The sequence below is a fragment of the Bos indicus x Bos taurus genome, chromosome 7 (assembly GCF_003369695.1).
Source record: "Bos indicus x Bos taurus breed Angus x Brahman F1 hybrid chromosome 7, Bos_hybrid_MaternalHap_v2.0, whole genome shotgun sequence".
Lineage (NCBI taxonomy): Eukaryota > Metazoa > Chordata > Mammalia > Artiodactyla > Bovidae > Bos > Bos indicus x Bos taurus.
Genome location: NC_040082.1, coordinates 44546350 through 44555307, shown reverse-complemented (window position 1 = coordinate 44555307; position 8958 = coordinate 44546350).

The window sequence follows — 8958 nt, the reverse complement described above, 5'->3', positions numbered from 1 at the left end:
CCGAAACCCTTCTAAATTCCCAAGTGCTAAGAGCACTAGGAGTATCTTTTGTTCTGGCAGTTGATCAGGTTAGATCCCAGGGTCAGGACGATTCCCTGGAGGAGGGTATGGCAACCCACTCCAGTATTCTGGCCTGAAGAATCCCATGGACAGAGATGCCTGGCTGACTCCTGTCCATATGGTCACAAAGAGTCGGATACAACTAAGCAACTAACACTTTCACTTACCTGACTCAGGATTCCTAAATCCCTTGGCATTTCGGGTGTTAGGAGTGTCTTTTGCTCTGAGGCAACTCTGAATGGACTCCTAGATGGCTCATGGATGGGGGCTGGTCACCAGAAAGACCAAGCCCATGATTAGAAGCTTAGAATTTTCAGCCACATACACCACCTCTCTAATAATTGATCATGCCTATGTGAGGCAGCCTTCACAAACTTCCAATAGGATGGGATTCAGAGAATTTCCAGGTGGGTGAATGCATCTACATACTTTGAGGGTGATGCATGCCACCTCCATGGAAACAGAAGCTCCTGTGCTAGAAATTCCTGCAGACCTCTCCCTGTGTATCTCTTCATCTGGCTGTTCATCTGTATCGTTTATCATATCCTTTTTACTTAATAAGCTGGTAAATGTGAGTGAGTGTTTCCCTCAGTTCTGAGATCTGCTTTAGCAAATAATGAATCCAAAGGGGAAGAGGTCATGAGAATCTCTGATTTGTAGCCAGGTTGGACAGAAGTTGTGGGTAGCCTGGGAACTTGCTTCTTGCCATTGGCATCTGCAGTAGGGGTAGTCTCATGGTGCTGAGCCTTTAACCTGTGGGATCTGATGCCATCTTCAGGAAGACAGTGTCTGAATCGTGTTCAATTGTAGGGTCATCCAGCTGGTGTCATCGACAATGGCTAGGTGGGGAAAACTCCACACATCTGGTGTCACAAGTGTTGTGAGAGTAAAGGACAGACTCAGGAGGAAGACTAGGTTCTTTCTAACTCATGCACATACCTGGAGTTCCTTAGCCTCACCTTTCCTGTGTTGTTTTCAGTTGTCCACTGTTAGAAATGAATCTGTTCATGCGCTCAACAGATATTTATTGAACCACTTGAGTAGTGGGGTTCGTGAATGAGGGAGGCATGGCCCTTTGATCTGGTGAAACAGACAAGCAAGTGACTAGTGTGAATAAAACGTTGTTCAATTGCTAAGTCGTGTTCCATGGACTGTAGCATGCCAAGCCCCTCTGTCCTCCACTATCTCCCAGAGTTTGCTCCAATTCATATCTAACCATCTCATCTTATGCCTCCCCCTTCTCCTTTTGCCTGGTCTTTCCCAGCATCAGGGTCTTTACCAATGAGTCAGCTTAGCTCTTCATGTCAGGTGGCCAATGCCAATGCTATAGATAAATCAGATAGCGATGAGAGTGAGCTTAATAGTGAGTGAGTGGGGAAGGGGCATCCATTGTAGGCAGGATTGAGAAAAAAAGAAAAGTTTCTCTTTGAAAGCAAGGGCTCAACTGAGAACTAAGGGGAAAGACGCATCTGCAAATGGTAAATGTTGGGAAGGAAAATACTCCTGGACGAGAGAGGTCCCAGGTCAGGAGAGGAGTTGTGTGTTTAAGGAACTAATACATAACTAGCTGGAGAAGGGAGAGTCAGGAACCAGGATTTACAGGGCTTTCAGGTGATGATAAGAAATCTGTATCATTAGATTCTAATAAAACATTTCACATTAGAATAATGCTTGTAAGCCCTCATAGTGTGTTGCTATCCCTGTGTTATGATGCAAACCCCATTAGTGTTATCTTCAATTTATAGATGAGGCAACCAGAGAGGTTAAATCACATCCCTGAAATTCCACCATAAATCAGCATCTGAGCAGCAAGTGGAGACGAAGTCTACAACACACCTTAGCTCTCTTTGCCGTTTTGCTGCGCATTTCTCCAAATGAAACTTTGGATGCTTTATTGGCCTCTGTCCAGAGATTTATACTTACTATGCAGTGTCCTTTCATAGTCAACTGGCTGTGTTAAGGAGATTGCAAGGGGGTGGGGGAGAGAAGAGGATTGAGTAAACCCAGCTTCATTAAAACTACAGGAATTATTACCTGGTAGTTCTTTCAAACGGCCAACAGGGCAGTATCAAGCTGGAAACTCAATAGGGTTTCTAATTTGTCAACAGAACACAGCACAGCCCTGAGAGGCAGCCCTGAGGGAGGAGGATTTTAAATGGAAAGAAAGAACTCTGCAGAACTGAAGGACAAGAGGAGGTTGTTCAATCTGTTTGCAGCAGAACAAAATGAACTTAGGGCTTTATTTCAGAAATGCCAGGGAATTATAGACTTCCAGGGTGGAAAAGGATTTTCAAGTTTACTCTGTCTCCCCTTGCCCTGTGATGGTTGAATCACCACCACATGACCACCAAATCTTAGTCCCAGCAGCTCCATGGTCAGACAGCCATTGCCTCTGGAGGCAACTCATTCCAACAGCCATTCACTTGATCAACAAATATTAATTAAGCACCAAGTAGAGGGTCGGACACAACTGAGTGACTTCACTTTCACTTTTCACTTTCATGCATTGGAGAAGGAAATGGCAACCCACTCTAGTGTTCTTGTCTGGAGAATCCCAGGCACAGGGGAGCCTGGTGGGCAGCCATCTATGGGGTCACATATAGAGACGGACACAACTGAAGCGACTTAGCAGCAGCAGCAGCCCTCATACCTTGAGGATGTATTTTCCTGCTATTTTCTAACTAAAACTGAGCTGTAACACGGAGTTGTAACACTAATCTGTCTAAAAGTTATAACACGGTCTGTTCGAGATCCAAGAGCTGTAACACAGTCTGTCCAAGAACAGTGACGTGCTGAGGGCTTTAATGTCCGTTGCTTCAAATCTTTGTTGTGATGAGACAGAACCGAGGAGATTACACTCTCCTGACATAATTACAACTTACATGGTCTGTTTCGGGTTGAATTGTCTTCTCCAAAATGCTTATGTTGAAATTCTAATCCCTAGTATCTTAGAATGTGACCTTATTGGAAGACAGGCTCTTCACAGAGATAATCAAGTTAAAATGAAATCATTAGGGTGGGCCCTAATTTGACATGAGTGGTGTCCTTATAAAAAGGCAAATCTGGACACTGAGATATGAGTAGAGGGAAGAGAGTATGAAGAGATAAGGAGAAAGATGGTCATCTACAAGCCAAGGAGAGAGGCCTGGAAGAGATGCTCCCCTCTCTGTTTCAGTAGGAATGAACCCTGCTTCCACCTTGGTCCTGAAATCATGTAACTCAGATTGGTACTTGTACCTAGCCAAAACCCAGACTGGGACTTGAACCCGTAACCTTTTAACTGAGATCACATAAGGTCTCAGAACTTAATGAAGCTCAGTTTCTTCCTGTCTCATTGTAGAAAGAATTCAGTGGGAGACAAAATAATAGGTTAGAAGTGAATTTATTTAGAGAGAAACGCTCTACAGACAAAGCATGAGCCATCTCATAAAGTGTGAATGACACCAGGGTGTACAGGGTTGTTGGTTCTTATCAGTTCAGTCGCTCAGTCGTGTCCGACTCTTTGCGACCCCATGAATCGCAGCATACCAGGCCTCCCTGTCCATCACCAACTCCCAGATTTCACTCAAACTCATGTCCATCGAGTTAGTGATGCCATCCAGCCATCTCATCCTCTGTCATTCCCTTCTTCTGCCCCCAATCCCTCCCAGCATCAGAGTCTTTTCCAATGAGTCAACTCTTTGCATGAGGTGGCCAAAGTACTGGAGTTTCAGCTTTGGCATCATTCCTTCCAAAGAACACCCAGGTGTTGGTTCTTATAGGGGTAAGTAATTCCATAGGCTAATGAGTGGGAGGATTTTTCCAGCTATTTTGGGGAAGGGGTTGGGATTTCCAGGAATTGGGCCACTGCCAACATTTTGGCCTTTATGGTTGGCCTTGAAACTGTCATGGCACCTGTGGGTGTGTCATTTAGCTTGCTGATGTATTACAGTGAGCCTATACTGAGGCCCAACGTCTAGTGGAAATCGACTTGTCTGCCATCTTGGACCCATTTGGTTTTAATCAGTTTATGTTGTGTCCTCAGGCTATGCCATTCTTTCAGAGGTTGTGCCCTGACCTCGTCCCTCCTTTTGCACAACTGTGAGATTATAAATATCTGTCCTTTAGGCCTCCTGGTCTGTGGTACTTTGTTGTGGCAACCTAGCAAATGAATACAATGTCATAAAAACCAAATGTACTGTGAGAGAAAATCATGGAATTGAGGGATGCAAATATAGTTAAGATTTGGGGGTTCACAAAGGGGTCCTGGAGGAAGTGATATGGAACCTGAAGCCTGAGGTGTCCCTATTACCTCTTTCATTCCCACTCTCACCATATCACCTCTTGTTCACTCGACTCCAGCCACACCGGCCGTGTTGCTATTCTTTAAACACACAGGGATGTTCCCACTCAGGGTCTCTGCTATAGCTGTTTCCTCTCCTAAAACACTACCCTCCCCCCCCGCAATATTCTCTGAATTTCCTCACGTCCCTCAAGTTTTGGCTCAAGTATCCAACTTCTCAGTGAGGCCTGCCATCCCCTTATCCACCATGTCCATCATCGTGAGGCCTGCCATTACCATGTTCATTGTACTTAAAATGGTATCTTGTCTTACCATCGTCTCCTCTTGCCCAGAACCCCCAATTCTCCTTTCCTTGCTGAACGTCTCTATTTGTATTCCAGAGAACCTGTCCCCTAACATGCAAGATCACTTATTCATTTATTATGTTCATTGTTTATAATGTTGATCTATGGTTAGAATTTAAGTTCCACGGGTGCAGTGATTTTTGTCTGTTTCGCTTGGAATTCTTGTTTTGCTTGGAATACTTCTGTATTCTAAGCACCCAGAACAGTACCTGATGTGAAGTGGGCATGCAACAACACATAGTTGTTAAATGAATCTATGAATAAGGCCTGTGGGGAGTCAGGAAGAGTGTTTGAGGCTGAAGAATGTGCACACATACTGGCCCAGATGCAAGAAAGAGCTCAGCGTGCTCATGGATCAGAAAAGGGGGGGTAGCCAAGGGAAGAGTGATGAGACATGACCCTGGAGAGCGGGCAGGAGCCAGATCTGTGGACATCTCTGATTCTTAGGAATTGTTTTCCTTATACTGGGTTATGATCAATCTTCTTTCAGATACTACTCCTAGTCTTAGTTCCCTAACTTGGAGTAACATCAAAGAAATCTTTTAACTTATGGTGGCTCATTAGATATTTGAAAGTTAAATATCATGATCACTTTCCACCTCTGAGTATTCTCCAGTTGCTTTGGCAGGGTGTCTTTTAAAAAATGTTAATAAATACAAATTTATTTATTGCTCACACAGGATTTAATTCAGTGTTTTTGATTGGCAGGAGGCTCTTCTCCAAGTGATAATTCAGAGACCAGACTCTGTTCTGCTGTCTTCAACAGTTGGCTTCTGCATTCACCACGGAAGGAGAAAGAGCATGAAGAATGGCATGTGGGAGATTATTAGGGACCAAGCCTGGAGGAGTGTTACATCATTTATACCCAGATTCCATTGGCTAGAACTCAGTCCATGGCCACACTGAACAGGAAAGATGGCTGGCAAACGTGATCTAGCTGTGTGTCCTGGAAGAGCTACTAGGTTTTGTAGTCGGCCAGCAATCTCTGAAAAAATATGTTTCTTGGATTAAGCCTCATCCTCCCTGGCCTGATTCCTTTCCAACAAGGGTAGCTTTTGAATCTTCCCACCCTCTAGTCACTCCCCTCTTCTTATGCATTGATTTGTTAGTGTTCCTCTGAAAATGCATGGCATTCAGGAGTAGTCTGAGCTGGGTAGACGTGGAGGGTGAGGCTGCTAGCTCTTAGGCTCTTTACTCTCGGCCCTCAGGACCTAGGAGGGGTGTCAGGGGTCCCTTTCCTTTCCATTTCTTCTCCCTCTCTGCCTGCTCAGAGAGGTTTCATGGGCCCTTGTCCTGAAAGAGACATCTCCCTTTCCACCCCCACCCCCACCACTCACACATATTTAGAGATGATAAATGGCACTGCTTATAGCATGGGCTTCAGCATCTGATAGACCTGGGTTGGAGTTCTGCCCCCTCCCCTTTCTTACTAGCTGTATGCTGCTGCTGCTGCTAAGTCGCTTCAGTCGTGTCCGTGACCCCATAGACGGCAGCCCACCAGGCTCCACCATCCTTGGGATTCTCCAGGCAAGAACACTCGAGTGGGTTGCCATTTCCTTCTCCAATGCATGAAAGTGAAAAGTGAAAGTGAAGTCCCTCAGTCGTGTCCGACTCTTTGCGACCCCATAGACTGCAGCCTACCAGGCTCCTCCGTCCATGGGATTTTCCAGGCAAGAGTACTGGAGTGGGTTGCCATTGCCTTCTCTGACTAGCTGTATGACTTTGAGCAAATATCTTAAAACTCTTTAAACTGCAATTTCCTGCTCTGTAAAATGGAGGTGAGGATGATGATAATGATAATGATGGTGATGGTGGTGATACAGGATTTCTGTGATGAGTCAGTGAAATAATTGACTTAAAATGCTAGCACAGAGCCCGGCACATGGTCGAGGGCTCAGTAAGTAGGGGCTAATAATGATGACAATAGTTAACAACTTTCTCCTCTAGTCAAACAGACCTTTTCAAATAGTTCTTATTTCCTTCTGTTATATGTTCTCAGTTTTCCATCAGCTGTGCTATTCTTACCTCTCCTCTGTCAACCCAGATCTTCTCCTTAGATTTCTTCTTCTCAGCTTCTCCTTAGATGTCTAACTTTCTACCTTCCTATCTCAAAACTACACAGCTGCTATACCTTGTCTTTATTGAGAAATGAACGACAAGAGTAGATACTGAAGAGTTAGAGAAAATATATGGTGTAGGCTTTGCCCAAACCCCTTTCTCCTCTCACCTAGAAGCTACTGAAAATGTTTTATTCATGATACTGAGCCCGGGCTTCCCAATCCTTCTCTGTTGCAAACTCAAGACTCCCTCTGTTTGCTGAGAGAGCAGCCAGCACAGACAATTTTATGGTCTGATAGGCTGTTTGCAGAGTATATTTGGTAAGTCATTTTCTGTTTTCCAAAACTAATTAGAGATGGATAAATTTAAATGGTGGTAGAAGCCAACAATAAAACATCATGTCCTCATTAGCTGAAATAATCCTGTGGCTTCCCTTCTTATATGAAGGATCTTGACTCAGAAAAATTCGGTTCAGGCTGAGTGGTGTGCTGGAGCTGGTGCCTGCTTGCATGAGCCAATTGCATGCATCCCTTCCCAGCTCCACGTTCAGTGACATTGCCTCTGTGCCTTGGAATTGGCTCTGGTGGGAGTACTGAAAATGGGAAATTGGCAAGTGCTACAAATCAGGTCTCCACCCCAAGCTTGTTAAACAGGTACCCACACCCCACTGCTCCTGCTGTCATGCAGGGAGCAGGTCCAGCTCTCTTTGAGGCTTGCACATATAAACCATGAAGTGCCACGCATTGTTTTGATTCATAAAGTGCCTTTGGAAATAGTTTTTCTCCTCTTGGGCCCCAAGGCTTCTGTGAGTGTCTGATAGAGGACTTTGCTTTGGTGAAAGAGATTGGACACTGGAAGCAGAGGCTGGGGATGGTGGTTTCCCTAGCAACCAGGTCAGGGAGTGGGACTGGAGAGGCATTTTTTAGAGACACACTTCTCCCATTGTAACGTGCAGGTGAATCACCCGGGCATCTTGTTAAAATGCAGATTCTGATTCAGTGGGTCTCAGCTAGTCCTGATATGTGTCATTTCTAATAAGCTCCCAGGTGGTGTCAGCGATGCCATGCACCATTCCATGAGTAACAGTGTTGACCCTGGACAGAGAAACCTAAAACTTTGCAAAAACTCACTGTATGTTAAGTCCACCAAAAGCCAAGGACTATCGCTTCTGCTCCAGCCTCAGACTTGCCAGTTTAGAGGGAGAGATGGTGTTTTAACTGTAGAAGCACCAGTGCAGAATTAAGCAGAGCTGGGTTAAATCATCTCTACCAAATAATATGACTTCATCCAATTACTAACCTTTCCCGAGTCTCAGTTTCCCAAGCTGTAAAATGGGGCTAGGACTGCATGGGGTGGTTATGAGACTTCAGGGAGAGAAAGCAGGAAAGGGTTTACTGCAGGCTCTGCACTACTGCCCCTGGCTTCCCTATTTGTTTCCAGCCTAAGATCAAACAACTTTCTTTGGCAAAACCCCACCTTTTTAGCCTAAACTGTAATTTTTTAAAATATAAGAATTAATAATTACTGTTGCATAATTACAATTTTTAATTATAAAAAAGACAGTAAAGATATCATGTTCCCCCTACCTAGTGATCACACAGTTAATATTTTGGTATATTTCCTGCCAGGCTTTTTATATATTTTTTTATTTTACAACAAAAATGAGATGATATTCAACACATTGTTTTCTAACTTATTTTTTTTAATTTATAAAAAGTTTTAATTTTATATTGGAGTCTAGTTGATTAACAACCTGCTTTTTAGTTTAAAAATATACCTTTGGTAGGTTTTCATGTCTGTAGGCAGAAAAGAAATTGAAATTGCTCAATCGTGTGCAACTCTGTGCAACCCCAAGGACTGCAGCCCACCAGGCTCCTCTGTCCATGGAATTCTCTAGGCAGGAATACTGGAGTGGGGTGCCATTTCCTTCTCCAGGGGCTCTTCCTGGGGATCTATAGGCAGAGATCACTATTATAATTTTAATGGCTGTACACTGAACAGTCTTCTAAGGACTGGTGACAAAATCTGCCTATTGGATTCAGTTCACTTTTCAGAAGGAACATGCCAGGCTGTGGGAGCAGCATTCTGGAGTCTTCGTTTTGGTCTCTGCTGGAGTCTGGATCTCTTAACACCTCCACATGACCTAGCATGAAGAAGGTCAAAAGTCACAATGTTCTGGACTTCAGGGAACCCCAGCTAAATGCAGAGGGACAG